The sequence below is a fragment of the Tamandua tetradactyla genome, chromosome X (assembly GCF_023851605.1).
Source record: "Tamandua tetradactyla isolate mTamTet1 chromosome X, mTamTet1.pri, whole genome shotgun sequence".
NCBI lineage: Eukaryota > Metazoa > Chordata > Mammalia > Pilosa > Myrmecophagidae > Tamandua > Tamandua tetradactyla.
In genome coordinates, this window is record NC_135353.1 from 115,163,343 (window position 1) to 115,183,524 (window position 20,182).

General features: G+C 41.1%; 1 pseudogene; it reads right to left on the reverse strand.

The window, feature by feature from the left end:
- LOC143672021 (UPF0711 protein C18orf21 homolog pseudogene) overlaps positions 1-19,720 on the reverse strand; it is a 39,097-nt pseudogene extending 19,377 nt beyond the window's left edge.
- Between the last annotated feature and the right edge of the window lie 462 nt (positions 19,721-20,182).

The window sequence follows — 20,182 nt, forward strand, 5'->3', positions numbered from 1 at the left end:
GGCAGGAGTGGAGACCATGGGCATTTGGGCCACTTCCTCATGTAACTTACTTGTGTCTTCAGGACCTGCTCTGGCCCTGTCTTGTATATACCATTTCCATTTTACAATAGAGTTCTGCTGTGCATGCCCAACTTTATGGCTTGGTGGGTCAGACAACACCCAACTCATGATAAGCAGCTTAGGTCTCATGGTAACTTGGTGGCCCATGGTTAAGTGTTTAGTCTCTACGAAGGCCCAGTAGTAGGCCAAAAGCTGTTTCTCAAAAAGAGAATAGTTATCTGCTGCAGATGGTAAGGTTTTGCTTCATAATCCTAAGGGTTTGTGTTGTGATTCTCCTATAGGGGCCTGCCAAAGTCTCCGGACAGCATCTCTATTTACCACTGACACTTCCAGCACCATTGGATCTGCTGGATCATATGGCCCAAGTGGCTGAGTAGCTTGTACAGAAGCCTGGACCTGTCACAAAGATTCCTCTTACAGGTTCCTACTAAAAATTAACAGCTTTTCTGGTCACTCCATAAATGGGCTGGAGTAGCACACCAAATGAGGAATATGTTGTTGCCAAAATCCAGGAAGACGAACTAGGCATTGTGCCTCTTTTTTGGTTGGTAGGAGGGGCCAGATGCAGCAACTTCTTCTTCACTTTAGAAGGGATATCTCGACATGCCCCACACCACTGGACACCTAGAAATTTCACTGAGGTGAAAGTCCCCTGTATTTTTGTTGGATTTGTCTCCCATCTTCTGACACACAAATGTACTACCAGTAAGTCTAGAGTAGTTGCTACTTCTTGCTCACTAGGTCCAACCAACATGATATCTTCCATATAATGGACTAGTGTGATGTTTCATGGGAGGAAGAAAAGATCAAGGTCCTTGTGGACAAGATTTTGCCATAGGGCTGCAGAGTTGGTATACCCCTGAGGTAGGACAGTGAAAGTATATTGTTGACCTCGCCAGCTGAAAGCAAACTGTTTCTGGTGGTCTTTACTAATAGCTATTGAGAAAATAGCATTTCCTGGATCAATAGCTGCATACCAAGTATCAAGGGATGTATTGATTTGCTCAAGCAAAGATATCACATCTGGAACAGCAGCTTCAGTTGGAGTTACCACCTGGTTGAGTTTATGATAATCCACTGTCATCCTCCAAGTCCCATCTGTTTTCCGCACAGGTCAGATAGGAGAGTTGAATGGGGATGTGGTGGAAATCACCACCTCTGCATCCTTCAAGTCCTTAAGAGTGGCAGTAATCTCTGCAATCCCTCTAGGAATCTGGTATTGTTTCTGATTTACTATTTTGCTTGAAAGGGGCAGTTCAAGTGGCTTTGACTTGGCCTTTCCCACCGTAATAGCCCTCATTGCATGAGGTAGAGAGCCAAATTGGGGATTTTGCTAGTTGCTCAGTATGTCTATACCAATTATACATTCGGGAACTGGGGAAATAACTACAGAATGGTTCCAGGGGCCCACTGTGAATTGGACCTGAGCTAAAACTCCATTGATCACTTGGCCTCCATGAGTCCCCACTCTGACTGGTGGACCAGAGTGGCATTTTAGGTCCCCTGGAATTAATATCACTTTTTAACCAGTGTCTAATAATCCCAGAAACATCTGATCATTTCCTTTTCCCCAATGCACAGTTACCCTGGTAAAAGACCGTCAGTCACCTTGGGGAAGGCTTGGAGGAAAACTAACAGCATATATTTGTGGCAGTGTAACAGGGTTCTCCCCCAAAGGGACCTGGCCTCCCCTTCATTCAAGTGGCTCTGTGTCTGTAAACTGTCTCAAGTCTGGAAATTGATTAAGAAGCCATGACTCTGTGTTTTTGTAATACAGCTTAGACTTCTGTTCCCTTGAGCTAGAACTCTTTTTTTATACAGCTCGAACAAGAATTTAGTAGACTGGCCTTCTATTGTATTTCTAGGTACCCCATGATTTACTAGCCAAAGCCACAAATCTCTGCAAGTCATATAATTTCTACCCCTGCTTTGAGTTTGCTGTCCATTATAATAGCCATGTCTACCCTGTCTTTGGTGATTAAGTGCTGCCACCTGGCTTCTGTCAACTCAGGATCCTGTCATCCCCATTGTAGTTTAAGGATTCCAGCTCAGTGGCAGCAGTTCCTACAATAATATCTGACCTACAGAGAAGTGCAACCGCAGAGCTCTTCAGGGATAATAGTGCTAGTCTCACAAACTTATTTCTCACTGTTCTTGCAAAAGGTGCATCCTCTGGACATTCCTGGGGTGTAAGAGCAGGCTTTGCATGATAAATTCACTCTAACATTCCAATCTCTCTAAGCTTCTGGACCCCCTCATCTACATTATACCAGGGCAGTTCTGGCATTTAACCCTCAGGTAATGTTGGCCACCTGTTGATCCATGTTTCAACCAACCATTCAAATAAACTGTTAACACCTTTTCTAACCACTGGCACTATAACATTGAGTTCAGAATCTCTTCTTTGTGGGTCTACATCAATAAATTCAGTCTGATCCAGCTTTATATTCCCCCAACCATTATCCCACACCCTTAAAATCCATTGTCACACATATTCCCCTGATTTCTGTCTATATAAATTGGAAAACTCACACAGTTCTTTTGGAGTATAATGTACTTCCTCATGTGTGATACTTTGTACCTCAACTTTAGGGGCCTGTTGGGACTTTAGTATAGTTATAGGTCTGAAAGAAATGATGGGTGGTGGGGGTGGGTCATGAAAAGAATTAGAAATATCTTCCAAGCCTATTGCTTCAGGGCCTTCATTTGCAGCTTCATCTGGTGAAACAGGATTAATCACTCTAGACCTAATCCCTTCAGGAGGAGGCTGGGTGGCCAACTCCTCAAGGCAGGCTGGAGGTGGGGCGGCTATGTCCTCAGGGCAAACTATTACAAGGTTATCTAGAGAAGACTCAGCATGACCTAGGGTTTCATCTTCACCGCCAACATCATTATCAATCCATATGTCACCATTCCATTTTTCAGGGTCCCACTCCTTTCCAATCAATGTCCTCACTTTAACGGCAGACATCATGCAACATTGAGATTTCAGTTTACATTGTAAAGTTGCTACTCTAACAATAAGATTCTGAGTCTGATTTTCAGAGATCTCAAATCTGTGGCTGCAGGAAATAAGATTTTCCTTCAGGATACTCATAGAAATGTCTACATCTGTCAGACAGCGCTTAAGCTTCTCATTTGAAGCCTTAAGCCCATCCCTTTCACTCTTTAATGTAACCAGTGTATCTTGCAAATATAAAATTTATAGAAGTGTCTCACAACCGCGGGAATGCAGAGTCCAAAATCCACAGGGCAGGCTGTGAAACCAATGATTCTGGTCTGGATGAACTCCACAGGAGAGTCCTGCCAGCCGAAGCAGGAAGAGCAGCTTGTCTCTTCTGAATCCTCCTTAAAAGGCTTCCCGTGATTAGATGGAGCATCACTCATTGCAGAAGACCTTCCCCTTGGCTGATTACAAATGGAATCAGCTGTGGATGCAGCTGACGTGATCATGATCTAATTCTATGAATGTCTTCATTGCAACAGACAGGCCAGCACTTGCCAAACCAGACAAACAGGTACCACCACTTGGTTAAGCTGATACATGAAGTTGACCATGACACCAGATTAACAACCACTATTTATTGGGTTACATCTCCAGGAAGATGACCTAATTACAGATTCAAACATACAGTATTGAACAGGGATTATTCGGCTTTTACAAAATGAGACTTTGATTAAAACATGGCTTTTCTGGGAGACATACATCCTTTCAAACTATCATAAGTGATATGAACATCTTTGATTAGTTGTTCTAAAATCTGTCTCTCTTCTGGAATTTTAATTTGGGTCATTAGGCTGGTCTATATCTGTCTGCATCTTCATAAGTTTTGTGATCTTCTGTTGCCTTCGAGAAATGTAAATATCTTGATAAGGTTACTTTGGAAGTTGATTTCTCTCAGTAGTCTAAAACTTTGTATTTTCAGGAGAGATGTGGAGCAGGATGTGGGGGCGTGTGTCAGGGCACAACAGTGTGGTGATGGGTTGTGGTGCAGGTATAGGTATGTGTTGGGGATGATATGTTGGTGCTTGTGAGCATGTGGCGTGGTCACAGAGCTGTGGAGGTATGGTACAGGGGCCATGGGGGTGGGATGCAGCTCAGACAGATCTTAGAGCCCAGAAGCAAGGTGCAGCATGTGGAACACAGAGGTTGGGTGTGGCAAGAGGCAGATGGAGAGTGCTGTGCAGATGCACAAGGTCTGGTGTGTGGGCAGGATGTGAGTGGGTATGGGTATGTGGTCATGGGTATCAAGGTGTGGGGTATGGGATGCAGATGTTGGTGCACAAAGAAGGCAGGTACAGGTTTGCCCTTTTGTAGGGGGAAGGGTTCAGTAGGGCCAGTGCAGATGCACAAGTGTGCAGGGGTGTGGCACAGGCCACGTGGGTTGCAGAATATGGGTCAAGGGCAGATGATGTTGGGTGTAGGGGGTCCCTGTCATGGCTGCTCAGGTGCAGGGAGGGTGGGGCAGAGTGCACACCTGTGTAGGATAAGGGCTATGTTGCACAGTTGCCCATGTGAACACCTGCTAGGTGTAGCAGCATGGCTCTTGTGCTGGGGGTGGAACAAGCATGTGCATGTGTGTGGGGCAGGGAGTGTGGGGTTCAGGGGTGAAGAGGTTGGTGCACAGATGCATGGGTGACCAGTAGAAAAGATGTGGATGTTCACGTGCTTAGGTTTGGTGTTGGAGCCCTGGTGTGTGTCTGACAGAGCTCAGGAACACTAGGGCGGTGTTGTGCCTGCATGCACTGGGGGTGGGTGTGGCCTGGATGTGCAGGTCAGTGCTTGCACAAAGTTGGAGGGTCTGTGGTGGGTGTGCACACATGCACATGTGTGGATCTGGGGGTTCTAGACACTGATGCACACGTGTGCAGAACTCAGTGGCAGTGGAGAAGGATTGCACAACTGTATGGGCTTGGGGCTGGTGTGGCCCAGGTATGAAGGTGAGTGGCTGCAGCCCAGAAATGCAGGTAACTGCCTGCAGGGGACAGGGAGTGAGAGGTATGGGTGGGGGTGCAGGTGTCTCGGAAGGGGAGGGGCGAGACTGAGTTTGCACAGAAGTGGGTCAGGCTGGGGCAGGTGTGCACCCATGCATGGGGTGGGGTTTTGGGGTGGGGATGCATGGGGGAGGTCAGGGTGGGGATGTTTGGAGCGTGGTTGGAGGTTTATGTGATAGAGTTCAGATGCATGGGGGGCTGGGGAGAGTCATGAGCCATGGGGTGAGACCGGCACACGTGTGTGTGTAGTGCCTTCAAGGAATGGCTTGGTTTACTTCCTAGTCCCAGTCTTTCCATTCATGCATCCCTGAGGGCTCTGGGCCTCTGTTTGGAAAGGGGTGCATTAGACCATTTGCATTAGCTGGATGGTCTCTGGTAAGCCATAAAGCAGCTCTCAATAAATTTTGAAAGAATTAATGAATACAAAGCATGTTCTCTCACCACGACTAATTTAATTTAGAAATAAAAAATAAATTTTCCACAATATAATTATATATATGGATTATATATTATATATATGGACCAAAGAAGAAATTGCAAGGGAAATTAAAAAATATTTTGAACCAAATGAACATGAAAAATACAGCACTCAAATTTATAGGACACAACTAAAGTTGTGCTTAGAGGAAAATGTATACCTTTAAATGCCTCTATCATAAATGAAAGATATCAAATCAATAACTTAATGTTCTTCCCTAAGATACTAGCAAACTTTAGATGAGCAAACTAAATCCAAAGTAAGTAGAATGAAGGAAGTAATAAAGATTTAGATAAAAAATAAATGAAATAGAAAATAGAGAAAATCTATGAAACAAAAACCTGCTTTTTGAAAAGATCAATAAAATTGACTATATTGATCAAAAAGAGAGAGAAGAAACAAATTAACAAATCAGGAAAGAATGAGGAAGCATCACTATAGGCTTACAGAAATTGAAAGGATCATAAGGATCACCATATGCCAGTAAAGTAGACAGATTATATGAAATGAACAAGTTCTTAGAAGGACACAAATTACTAAAGCAAACTCAAGAAGAAATAGAAAATTTGAATAGACTTTAACGATTGAAGAAATTAAATTGGTAATTAAAAATCTTTCCACAAAGTCAAGCCCAGGCCAAAGCCACAAGCAGTCTAAATTCAGACTTACATGCTTAAAAAGTAGGAAAAAAAGAGAAGAAACCTTAGCAGACTAAAGGTTTTAAGATGACTTTATAAATACCTCTCCCACCTGCTGTCTGGGTCATCCAGCTTCCACTTTGGATCCCCCAACTTAGCCAACCCCACCCACCAAAGGTGCCGCCACATCCAGGCTTGGCCCTCCTAATGCAAGATAGTCAGGGACTGCTTCTTGGTGGGTGTGCCAGTTTGAATCTGTTATGTACCCCAGAAAAAACATGTTTTAATCCTGACCCAGTTTTGTAAGGGCAGCCATTTCTTTTAATTCTGATTTAATACTGTTGGTTGGAAAGTCTTGATTAGATCATCTCCACGGAAATGTGACACACCCAATTGGGGGTGTGACATTTTAGTTAGATGGAGGTGTGATTTTACCCTTTTAAGGTGAGCCTTGATTAGTTTACTGGAGTCCTTTAAAAGAAGGAATGCTTTGGAGAGACAACAGAGATGCTTGGAGAGCAGCTGCTTCAAAGAACAGAGACGTGGATGTTTGGAGATGATTGGAGCCCAGGAGACATCACAAAGAGATGTTAAGCAAGCCATAACTTGGAGAGAACCAAAGGAAACCAAGAGATGAAGTCCAGTCAAATAGAAGCAAAATGAGGAACCCCTGACAGGAACAGAGGCTGAAAGCAATGGAACCCAGGAGCAAAGGACCAGCAGATGTCAGCCATGTGACTTCCTAGCTGGCAGAGGTGTTCTAGACCCACTGACTTTTCTTGAGTGAAGGTATTTTTTCCTGGATGCCTTAGTTTAGACATTTTTATACACTTAGAAGTATAAACTTGTAACATATTAAATTCCCTTTTTAAAAGCCATTCCATATATGGTATGTTACATTCCAGCAGCTTACAAATTAACACAGTTCAACAAGGGCACAGGATACAAGAGACATATATAAAACCCAATATATTTCTACATGTTTATTTTATTTATTTATTTATTTATTTGCATGGGCAGGCACCGGGAATCAAACATGGGTCTCTGGCATGGCAGATGAGAACTCTGCCTGCTGAGCCATGGTGGCCTAGCCTATTTCTACATATTAGCAATGAAAAACCTGAAATTAAATTAAGAAAATTATTCCATTCACAATAGCATCAATGATAATGAAATATTTATAAATAATTTAATAAAACAAATGCAAGACTTTTGCACACTGAAAGCTTCAAATATTGCTGAAAGAAATTAAAGAAGATCTAAATAAGTTGAGAAACTTTCCATTTTCATGGGTTGAAAAGCTTAATATTGCTGAGGAGGCAGTTCTCTTCAAATTGATCTGTTGATTTTTTGCAATTCCTATCAAAATTCCTGCAGGTTTTTTTTTTCAGGTATTTAAAAGCTACTCCTAAAATTTATTTGGAAAAGCAAAGGACCCAGAATAGCCTAAACAATATTGTAACAGAAGAACAAAGCTGGGAGACTACACTTCCTGACTTCAAAGCTTACTAAAGCCTGTCGGTTGTTAACTGGGGCTGGAACTGGGAACAGCATATTGACTGCAAACAGGAGCCAGTGATCTTTCTGGGTGGATGGAAACGTGCTAAAAACTGTATTGTGGTGATGTTACTAACAACATACCTTAAAATGATTTGGACTTCATCTGGTTTGAACATGTCATTTGACTTTTATGTCTTCCTATGCTTTTTCATTGTTTGTTTATTTACTTGCTTTTCATTAAATTCTGAGAATTGAAATAGTATTCTTTGGTGTAACTGGAATCTTAAGTGCAAGTGAGGGTTTGGAGTAAAATCCTGGGACAGGACTAATTGGACATCAGAATGATCCAGAATAACATATTTATGTGACACTTTAACTTTTAATTTTGAAATAATTTTTAACTTAGCAGTAAAGTTGTAAAATGGTACAAAGAACTTCTATTCCCAAAATTTCATCAATCATTAATATTTCCAACCTCTATTTTTAAAAAATATGTGATGTATGATTTATTTCATTTTAAGGAATTGTCTCACACATTTGTAGGGTCTGGCAAGTCTGAATTCTGTAGGGCAGATGGCAAGATGGAAATTCTAGTAAAGGGAAAGTTGAAGTCCTGAGGCAGAAATTTTCTAACCTACAGTTTTGAATCAGGATTAAAAGAAACATCTGCTCCCACAAGATTAGATCAGGACTACAACATGGCTTTTCTGGGGGTACATAACAGATTCAAATGGCACACTCAGTACCTTGGGTAGCCAACTTCCAGCAACCATCAGTAAAATGTAGACTGGATGAGTAGAACAAAGCTAAAATTCCTTCCACTTCTAATATTCTATAAGTCTAAATGCTCATTCCCCTGCACCTCCCACAATTCCCTACCAACCCTCATCACCACCAAAATTGAACTTTTTGGAAATAATTAATGCATACTCAGTATTTCTTCTTCATTTTTCTCTTCAAGAATTATGAAGTCAGAGAACTTGAGGTTTGAATAGGGCCCCAAGAATAAAATGGTAGTAGCAATGGAGTAGACTTCTCTGTGTGTGTGTGAGGAAATTGAGTGTCCTCAGATCAAAGAGGCAAGGCAGGGTCAGCACCAGTTTTTGAATAGGGAGTCAGAGGATGGTAGAAGAAAGAAAAAGGCTCTTTGTCCCCCTAGGACCAATTATGGACATTTTCCACTGTCAGTCTCTTCCTGTTGAGCTTTGTACTTAGTGCTTCCTCCCCAATCTACCTGCTTTTGTAGTATGCCCTGATTCTTATAAAATTGCTCTCAGTTCCTCCCCTGCACACATCTTTCCTTCAGACTAAAGGCATACTCACTACAGGGGCAGATGCACATTTGAATATGGACTCATCCACAAAAATCTTACCACTCCAGCCAATGTTTCCACAGGCAGGGCAGCCAACCATGTGTACAATGTGGGAGCTCTTTTTCCATCAAGAATTTCAGTGAAAAGATAGAAAGAGTCTTTGTTTCCTTTTGCTTTTGTCTTAGTGTTTTGTTTGGAAACAAAAACTCCCTCTACTCTCTCTTCTCACTCTCTGGAAACCTCTAATTTACTTTCTATTTCTGCAAAATTTCCATCTCTAATCTCTTTTAAGTTAAATCATACAATATCTGTCCTTATGTTTCTTATTTCATTGGATATAACATTTTCAAGATTGTTCCATGTTGGAACATGTCTCATAATTTCATTCTTTCTTATGGCCAAATAATATTCCATTGTTGTGTAGGTATCATATTTTTTAATCCATTCATTTGTTGATAGACACATTTTTTCCACCTTTATACTATTGTGACCAATTGCTAATATAAATATTAGTGTACAGTATCTGTTGGAGATCTTGTTTTCACTTTCTTTGGATATATACCCAGAATTGAAATAGGATCTATGGTAATTCTATATTTAACTTTTTGAGGAACTGCCATACTGCTTTCTACAGTGACTGCTCCATTTTAGACTCCTACCAATAATGCACTAATGTTCCTATTTCTCTGGGTCCTCTCCAACACTTATCTCTGTTTTTTAATTAATAGCCACACTTTTGGGTGTGAAATGGTATCTCATTGTGGTTTTGATTTGCATTTCCTTAGTTGTTTATAATGTGGAAAATTTTTTCATGATTATGGCCATTTGTATACCTTCTTTAGAAAAATGTCTGCACAAATCCTTTGCCTGTTCATTAATTGAGTTATTCATCTTTTTGTTGGTGCACTATAGAAGTTCTTTATACATTCTGGATATAAAGTCCTTATGCAACATATGGTTTGCAGCTCTTCTTTCCTATTCTGTAGGTTGTCTTTTGGCTTTCTTGATAACTTCCTTTGATGCAAAAAAGTTCTAATTTTTATGAAATCAAGTTTATCTATTATTTTTTTTGCTCATGTTTTTTGTGTCATATCTAAGAACCCATTGCTGATCATGAAGATTTGCCCCTATATAAGTAAGAGTTTTAAAGTTTAAGCATTTTTATTTAGACCAATGTGCCAGTTTGAAAGGATTTGCATACCCTAGAAAATCCATGCCTTAATCCTGATCTAATCTTGTAGGAACAACCATCTTTCAATCCCTATTCAGTACTTTAGGTTGGAATCCTTTGATTAATTTATCTCCATGGAGTTGTGACACCCCCCCCCATTCCAAGTCGGTCTTGATTAGTTTACTTGAATTCTTTAAAAAGAGGAAACATTAGAAAAAGCTTTAGAGCAATGATAGAACTGAGAAGCATGAGAGCCCATGCAGCCAGAGACCTTTGGAGATAAAGAAGGAGAATGCCCCTGGAGGAGCTTCATGAAAGAAGCCTGGGGAGAAAGATCGCAGGTGTTGCCATGTTTGCCCTGTAACTTTCCAGTTGAGAGAGAAACCTTGAACATCATTGGCCATTCTTGAGGAAGGTAATCTCTTGTTGGTGCCTTAATTTGGACATTTTTATAAACTTGCTTTAATTGGGACATTTTCATGGCCTTAGAACTGTAAACTTGCAACTTATTAAATTCCCCTTTTTAAAAGTCATTCCATTTCTGGTATATTGCATTCTGGCAGTTTTTCTAGAACCAATCATTGAAGAATCTATTTTTTCTTCTTTGCATGTAACTAGCACCCTCGCTGAAAATTAACCATTGATGTGTGAGTCTCTTTCTGGACTTCAATTCTCTTCTATTGATCCATCTTTATGCCAATACCACACTGTTCTGATTACTGTGCTTTGTAGTACCATTTGAAATTGGGAAGGGTGAGTCCTTTAACTTTGATGTTTCCCAAAGTTGTTTTGCATATTCCAGGTCTCTAATTCTTATGAATTTCAAGAACAGTTTTTCTATTTCTGCAAAAAAAAAAGGCTGCTGAAATTTTTATAAGTATTGTATTGAATCTGTAGTTTGCTTTACATAATGGCAATATTTTACTGATATGAACTCTTAGTTCATGAACGTGGCATGTCTTGCCACTTATTTAGGGCTTTTAAAATTTCCTTCAGCAGTGTTTTCTAGTTTTCAGTACATATCCTTGGTTAAATTTATTCTTAGATATTTTATTCTCTTAGATGCTATTGTGAATAGAATTGATTCTTAATTTGCTCTTCAGATTGTTCATTGCTAGTGTGTAAGAACACAGTGGATATTTGCGTGTAGATCTTGTACTTTGCCACTTTTCTGCACTCATTTATTAACTTCAATTTGGACATCTTTTATTTCCATTTCTTACCCAACTTCTCAGGCTAGTGTTCCTAGTAAAATATTGAATAGCAGTGGTGAAAATGGTTGTAATAGTTAGGGTTCTCTAGAGAAACAGAATCATCAGGAAACACTCGCAAATATAAAATTTATAAAAGTGTCTTACATAACCGTGGGAATGTAGAGTCCAAAACCTTCAGGGCAGGCTGTGAAGCTGACGATTCTGATGGAGGGTCTGGATGAGCTCCACAGGAGAGGCTTGCCAGCTGAAGTAGGAAGACAGCCTGTCTCTTATGAATCCTCCTTAAAAGAATTCCAGGGACTAGATTGAGCATCACTCATTGCAGAAGACACTCCCCTTGGTGGATTACAAATGGAATCAACTGTGGATGCAGCTGATGTGATCATGATTTAATTCTATGAAATGTCCTCATTACAGCAAACAGGCCAACACTTGCCCAAACAAACAAACAGGTACCACCACTTGGCCACGTTGACACTTGAACCTGACTATGATAGTCCACCCCTTGTCAACTTGGCAGCTATCCACATCACCTTAACCCATACCTAATTTATAAATAAAAAACAATAAAACACACATTTTTTTCTTTCACATAACAATACTCAACTGTCCTGCATATAATTGGAAACACATTAAATCTCTCCAAATAGGGTGCAAGTCCTCGGGTAATATTCATTCTTAAACTTGATGTCCTACAACTTAAATACTATAACATGAACAAAACAGCATTACATTCCTCATTTCTGTAACTGATCACGTGGTTTTAGTTCATATTTATCACTACCTTCTTCCACTACCCATTCCATGTTCCCTTTGCCTTCAGCAACCACTTCAGCTGGCCGTGGTTCTTTGCTTGGTGGGGTGACCCAAACCTTCATTCCTGAAGTTTCAGAGTCATTGGTAGTCCTGCCTGGATTGGGTTGTTGCAGTTTTTCATTGATTTTAATCACAGGGCATGGTAGTACTAAAAGATGCCCTAGGGGATCTCCTTCATTCCAATATTCCAGGAAAACTCTTCTTTACCTCCATTGTGCAGTTGCAGTCCTATTTCCCACTGATAGTAAGGGTCAATCACCCTTGCCAGTAATGTAATCACCTTCTTGGCTTGTTGATCCAGGGGTATAAGTAGCTCAAAGTGACCAGATGGTAGTCTTAGATCCCAATTAAATGGAATCATTGTTGTTTCTCTTGTTGGAAGCACTCCCCATTTTGGAACTAAGACTTGTAGACCAGCAGAAATCAGGGTCACAGGGACAGGAAACAAAAATTTTTCTAGTAGGTTACTGGGTGTAACAGTGAGTGCTGCCACTCCCATTTCCACCCTTTGGGTCCTGACTGTGGGAGAAACAGCACCATACAGTGGAAGCTGATTCAGAGCATACACAGCTTCCTGGGGAACATAACCCCAGGTGTCAAGGTATTGCCACCTACTTGGCACCATAATTGAGTTTTCAAAAGGCCATTCCACCATTCTATCAATGCTGCTGCTTCTGGATGAAGGGGAACATGGTAAAACCAGAGAATTCCATGAGCATGTGCCCATTCCTGCACTTCATTTGCTGTGAAGTGTTTTCCTTTATCAAAGGCAATGCTGTATGGAGTACCATGATGATGCATAAAACATTCTGTAAGTCCACAGATGGGAGTTTCAGCAGAAGCATTGTGTGCAGGAAAGCAAACCCATACCCAGAGTATGTGTCTATTCCAGTTATAACAAATTGCTGCCCCTTCCTTGAAAGGGGTGGTCCAATGTAATCAGCCTGCCACTATGTAGCTGACTGGTCACCTCAGGGAATAGTGCCATATCGGGGATTGAGTGTGGGTCTCTGCTGCTGGCAGATTGGGCACTCAGCGGTGGCTGTAGTCAAGTCAGCCTTGATGAGTGGAAGTCCATATTGTTGAGCCCAGGCATAACCACCATCCGTACCACCATGACCACTTCGTTCATGAGCCACTAGGCAATGACAAGAATTGCTGGGGAAAGAGGCTGACTGATATCCACAGAATGGGTCGCCTAAATCCCTTGATTCTTAAAACCTTCCTCTGCTGAAGTCACCCTTTCATGGGCATTCACATGGGACGCAAATTTCTTCATGTTTTTAGCCTTCTCAGAAAGGTCTAGACACATACTTCTCCCCCAGAGCTCTTTGTCACCAATTTTGCAATTACGTTCTTTCCAAGTCTCTGACCATCAAGCCACACCATTAGCAACAGCCCATGAGTCAGTATACAAATGCACCTCTGGCCAGTTCTCCTTCCAAGCAAAATGAACAACCAGGTGCACTGCTCGAAGTTCTGCCCACTGGGAGGATTTCCCCTCACCACTGTCCTTCAAGGACACCCCAGAAAGGGGCTAGAGTGCTGCAGCTGTCCACTTTTGGGTGGTACTTGCATATCATGCTGAACCATCTGTAAACCAGGCCCGAGATTTCGCTTCCTCAGTCATTTCACTGTAAGGAACTCCCCAAGAGGCCACAGCTCTGGTCTGGGAAAGAGAAGGTAATGGGGCAGGAGTGGAGACCATGGGCATTTGGGCCACTTCCTCATGTAACTTACTTGTGCCTTCAGGACCTGATCTAGCCCTATCTCATATATATCATTTCCTTTTACAATAGAGTGCTGCTGTGCATGCCCAACTTTATGGCTTTGTGGGTCAGACAACACCCAGCTCATGATAAACAACTCAGGTCTCATGGTAACTTGGTGGTCCAATGTTAAGAGTTCATTCTCTACTAAGGCCCCATAGCAGGCCAAAAGCTGTTTCTCAAAAGGAGAGTAGTTATCTGCAGCAGATGGTAAGGGTTTGCTCCAAAATCCTGAGGGTCTACATTGTGATTCCCCTATATGGGTCTGTCACAGGCTCCAAACAGCATCTCTATTTGCGCTGACACTTTTAGCATCATTGGATCTGCTGGATCATACAGCCCACGTGAAAGAGAAGCTTGTACAGGAGGCTGGACCTGTCGCAGAGCCTCCTCTTGTTCAGGTCCCCACTCAAAATTAGCAGCTTTTCCGGTCATTTGATAAATGGGCCAGAGTAGCACACCCAAATGAGGAATATGTCATTGCCCAAATCCAAAGAGTCCAAATAGGTGTTGTGCTTCTTTTCTGGTTGTAGGAGAGACCAGATGCAGCAACTTATCCTTCACCTTAGAAGGGATACCTCAAACATGTCTCACACCACTGGACACATAGAGATTTCACTGATGTGGAAGGCCCCTGTATTATTGTTGTATTTATCTCCCATTCTCTGACATGCAAATTCCTTACCAGTAAGTCTAGAGTAGTTGCTACTTCTTGCTCACTAGGTCCAATCAACATAAGATCATCAATATAATGGACCAGTGTGATGTGTTGTGGGAGAGAGAAATGATCAAGCTCCCTGCGGCCAAGATTATGACGTAGGACTGGACAGTTTATATACCCCTGAGGAAGGACAGTGAAAGTATATTGGTGACCTTGTCAGCTGAAAGCAAACTGTTTCTGGTGTTCCTTACTAATAGCTATTGAGAAAAAAGCATTTGCCAAATCAATAGCTCCATACCAGGTATCAAGGAATGTATTGATTTGCTTAAGCAATGATACCACATCTGGAACAACAGTTGCAATTGGAGCTACCACCTAGTTGAGCTTACAATAATCCACTGTCATCCTCCAACACCCATCTGTTTTCTGCACAAGCCAAATAGGAGAGTTGAATGGAGATGTGGTGGGAATCACCACTCCTGTATCCTTCAAGTCCTTAAGAGTGGCAGTAATCTCTGCAATACGGTATTGCTTCTAATTTACTATTTTGCTAGGTAGGGGCAGTTCAAGTGGCTTCCACTTGGCCTTTCCCATCATAATAGCCTCCTCTGCACGAGTTAGAGAGCCAATGTGGGGATTCTGCCAGTTGCTCAGTATGTCTATGCCACTTATACATACTGGAACTGGGGCAATAACTATAGAATGAGTCCAGAGGCCCACTGGACCCACTGTGAGACAGACCTGAGCTAAAATTACATTGATCAACTAGCCTTCATAAGCCCCCGTTTTGACAAATGGACCAGAGTGACGTTTTGGGTCCCCTGGAATTAATGACATTTCTAAACCAGTGTCTAACAATCCCCGAAATATCTGATCATTTCCTTTTCCCCAATGCACAGTTACCCTGGTAAAAGGCCATCTGTCTCCTTGGGGAAGGCTTGGGGGAAGACTAACAGCATAAATTTGTGGCAATGTAACAGGGTTCTCCCCCAAAGGAACCTGGCCTCCTCTTCATTTCAAGGGGCTCTGGGTCTGTAAATTGTTTCACGTCTGGAAATTGATTAAGGGGATGTGATTCTGTGTTTTTGTAATTCAGGTGAGACTTCTGTTCACTTGACCTAGAACTCTTTTGTTTATACAGCTCAAACAATAATTTAATAGACTGCCCATCTACTGTATTTCTAGGTACCCCATGATTTACTAGCCAGTGCCACAAATCTTTGTGAGTCAGATTATTTTGACTCCTGCTTTCAGTTTGCTATCTATTATAATAACCACATCCACCCTGTCTTTGGTGATTAAGTGCTGTCACCCAGCTTCTGCCAACTCAGGATCCTTTCATCTCCATTGTGTTTAAGGATTCCAGCTCAGTGACAGCAGTTCCCACAGCGATATCTGACCTATAGAGAAGTGCAACTACCTATAGAGAAGAGCTCCTCAGGGATGATGGTGCTAGTCTCACAAATTTATTTCTCACTGTTCTGGTAAAAGGTGCATCCTCCAGACATTCCTGGGGTGTAAAAGCAGGCTTTGCATGATAAATTCACTCTAACATTCCAATCTCTCTAAGTCTCTGGATCCTCTCATCTACATTATACCAGGGCAGTTCTGGCATTTCAACCTCAAGTAATGTTGGCCACCTTTTGATCCATGTTTCAACCAACCATCCAAACAAACTGTTAATGCCTTTTCTAACCCCTTGAGCTATAACACTGCAAGCAGAATCTCTGTTTAGTGGGCCCAAGTTCTAGTTTGCTGCCTGCTGAAATGCAATATACCAGAAACAGAATGGATTTTTAAAAGGGGGATTTAATAAGTTACTAGTTCACAGTTCTAAGACTGAGAAAATGTCCCAATTAAAACAAATCTATAGAAATGTTTAATTTAAGGCATCCAGGGATAGAGACCTTGGTTCAAGAAGGCCAATGACATTCAATGTTTCCTCTCAGCTGGAAGGGCACACGGTGAGCATGGTGGCATCTTCTGGCCTTCTTGTGACTCTACAAAAAGGGACTCTCTCCAGAATGTTTCCTCTTTTATAGGACTTCAGAAACTTATCAAGATCCACCCAAATGGGTGGAGACATGTCATCACTCATGATTAAATCACATCTCCAGGAAGATGATCTGATTACAGTTTCAAACATACAGTATTGAATAGGGATTATTTTGCCTTTTTTGAAATGGGATTTTGATTAAAACATGGCTTTTCTAAGGTCCAGACATCCTTTCAAAGCAGCACAGCCCCTATCAATAAATTCAGCCTGATTCAGCCTTATATTCCTTCCACCATTATACCACACCCTTAAAATCCATTGCCACACATATTCCCCTGATTTCTGTCTATGTAAATTGGAAAACTCACACAGTTCTCTTGGAGTATAACGTACCTCCTCATGTGTGATACTTTGTACCTCACCTTTAAGGGCCTGTTGAGACTTTAGTCTAGTTATAGATCTGGAAGAAATGAGGGGTGGTGGGGGTGGGTCATGAAAGGAATTAGCAATATCTTCCAAGCCATTTGCTTCAGGGCATTCATTTGAAGTTTCATGTGGTGGAACAGGATTAATCACTTTAGGGCTAATCCCTTCTGGTGAAAGTTGGGTGGCAAACTCCCCAAGGCAGGCTGGAGGGTGGGGTGGCTATGTCCTCAGGGCAGACTATTGCAGTGCTATCTAGAGAAGACTCAGCATGACCTAGGGTTTCAATCTCGCCCCCAACATCATTATCAATCCATATGTCACCATTCCATTTTTCAGGGTCCCACTCCTTTCCAATGAACCCCCTCACTTTAATGGCAGACACAATGCAAGATTAAGATTTCAGTTTACATTGTAAAGTTTGCTACTCTAACAATAAGATTCTGAGTCTGATTTTCAGAGATCTCGAGTGTAGGCTACAGGAAATAAAAATTTTCCTTCAGAACACTCATAGAAACTTCTACATCTCTCAGACGGCACTTAAGCTTCTCATTTGATGCCTTAAGCCCATCCTTTTCACTCATTAATGTAGCCAGTGTATCTAACAACAACCAGCCAACATCTCTATACCTCCTATTTCTACAAAACTCTGTAAAGGTGTCAAAAACATTATCCCCCAGAGCCTGGCTTCGTACAAGTGAAGCATTAGAAGAATTGAATGGTGATATTTTGACTATTTCTTTTGCCAACTCATTCCATGGATTGGCAGTGTCATTCTGATTATTGGAAGCAGAGTACTTAGTACCTTTCAGTCCAGTCATAGTGGAAAATCATAAAAACCCATTTTTAAGATTTTGTTTCTTAAGAAGCACTCCTGGTACCAAGTTGTACTAGTTAGGGTTCTCCAGAGAAACAGAATGAACATGATGTATTCATAAATATTAAATTTATAAAAGTGTATCATGTAACCATGGGAATGTAGAGTCCAAAATCTATAGGGCAGGCTGTGACGCTGACAATTCTGATGGATGGTCTAGTTGAACTCCACAGGAGAGGCTTTTTGGCTGAAGCAGGAAGATAGCCTGTCTTTTCTGAATCCTCCTTAAAAGGATCCAGTGATTAGATTAAACATCACTCATTGTGCTGGTTTGAAAGGAAGTGTGCCCCCTAAGAAAAGCCATGTTTTAATATAAGTCCCATTTCATAAGGTAGAATAATCTCTATTCAACACCGTATGTTTGAAACTGTGATTGGATCATCTCCCTGGTTGATGTGATTTAGTCAAGAATGGTTGTTAAACTGGATTAGGGGATGACATGTCTCCACCCATTTGAGTGAGTCTTAATTAGTTTCTGAAGTTCTACAAAAGAGGAAATATTTTGGAGAAGGAGAGATTCAGAGAGAGCAGAGAATGCTGCAGCACCACAAAGCAGAGAGTCCATGAACCAGTGACCTTTGGAGATGAAGAAGGAAAACGCCTCCCGGGGAGCTTCATGAAATGGGAAGCCAGGAGAGAAAGCTAGCAGATGATGGTGTGTTCACCATGTGCCCTTTCAGCTGAGAAAGAAACCCTGAACTTCATCAGCCTTCTTGAACCAAGGTATCTTTCCCTGGATGCCTTTGACTGGACATTTCTATAGACTTGTTTTAATTGGGACATTTTCTTGGCCTTAGAACTGTAAACTAGCAACTCATTAAATTCCCCTTTTTCAAAGCCATTTCATTTCTGGTATATTGCATTCCAGCAGCTAGCAAACTAGAACAATCATTAAAGAAGACACTCCCCTTGACTGATTACAAATGGAATCAGCTGTGGATGTAGCCAACATGATCATGATTTAATTCTATGAAATCTCCTCACAGGAACAGACAGGCCAGCACTTGCCCAACCAAACAAACAGGTACCACCACCTGGCCAAGTTGACAGATGAATCAGACCATGACAGTGGTCATCTTTGTATTGTTCCTGATTGTAGGTAAAAAGCTTTACATATTTTATCATTGAATATGATGTTAGTTGTGGGTTTTTGAAAAATGACTTTCATCATGTTGAGAAAATTAATTGCTATTCCTAGCTTTAAGAGTGTTTTTGTCAAGAAAGAGTGCTGGATTTTGACCAATGCCTTTTCTAGGTCTATTGAAATAATCATATGGGATTTTACTTCACTTTATTAATGTGGTATATCATATGAATTTATTTTCTTGTATTGAGCCATCCTTGCATACCTGGGATAAAACCCACTTGGTCATGGTGTATATAGTTCTTTTAATGTGCTTTTGGCTTTGATTTGCAGGTATTTTGTGATGGTTTTGTACATCTGTATTCATGAGAGAAATTGGTCTGTAGTTTTCTTTTCTTTAGTATGTTTATCTTGTGTGCCAGTTTGAAAGTATTATGTACCCCAGAAAAGCCATGTTTTAATTCTGAGTCAATTTTATAGGGCAAATCTCTTGTTAGCAGACTCTATCAATTTCTGTTTATATGTGAATATGTATGTGTGTGTATACACTTTTTTTTTTTTGCATGGGCAGGCATCAGAAATCGAACCAGGTCTGTGACATTGTCTGTGAATATTATTTTTAACTCACCTTCATTTTTGAAAGATGGTTTTCCCAGATAAAGTATTCTTGGCTGAAAGTTTTTCCCTTTCAGTTCCTTAAATACATCATGCAACTCCCTTTTCATCTCCGCATTTTCTGATGGAAATTGGCATGTAGTCTTATTGAGCATCCCTTGTGTGCAATCAATAAAACCCATCACTAGACTGCCAAAGAAAAAAAGAGAGATGATGTGATTGCATAAAATCAGAAATGAGAGTGGAGCACTACTAATGACCCCACAGAAAAAGCAAGGATCGTAAGAGAATACTATGAACAACTGTAGGCCAACAAACTAGACAACTTAGACGAAATGGAAAATTTCCTTGAAACACACTAACAACCTTCACTCACCAGAAGAAAATGAAGACCTCAGAAAATCAATGACATGTAAAGAGATTGAAATGATCATCAGAAGCCACCCAATAAAGAAAAGTTTAGGACCACATGGCTTCACAAGTAAATTCTACCAATCATTCCAAGAAGAGTTAATACCAACTTTGCTCAAACCTTCCAAAAAATTGAAGAGGAGGAAACTACCTAACTCATT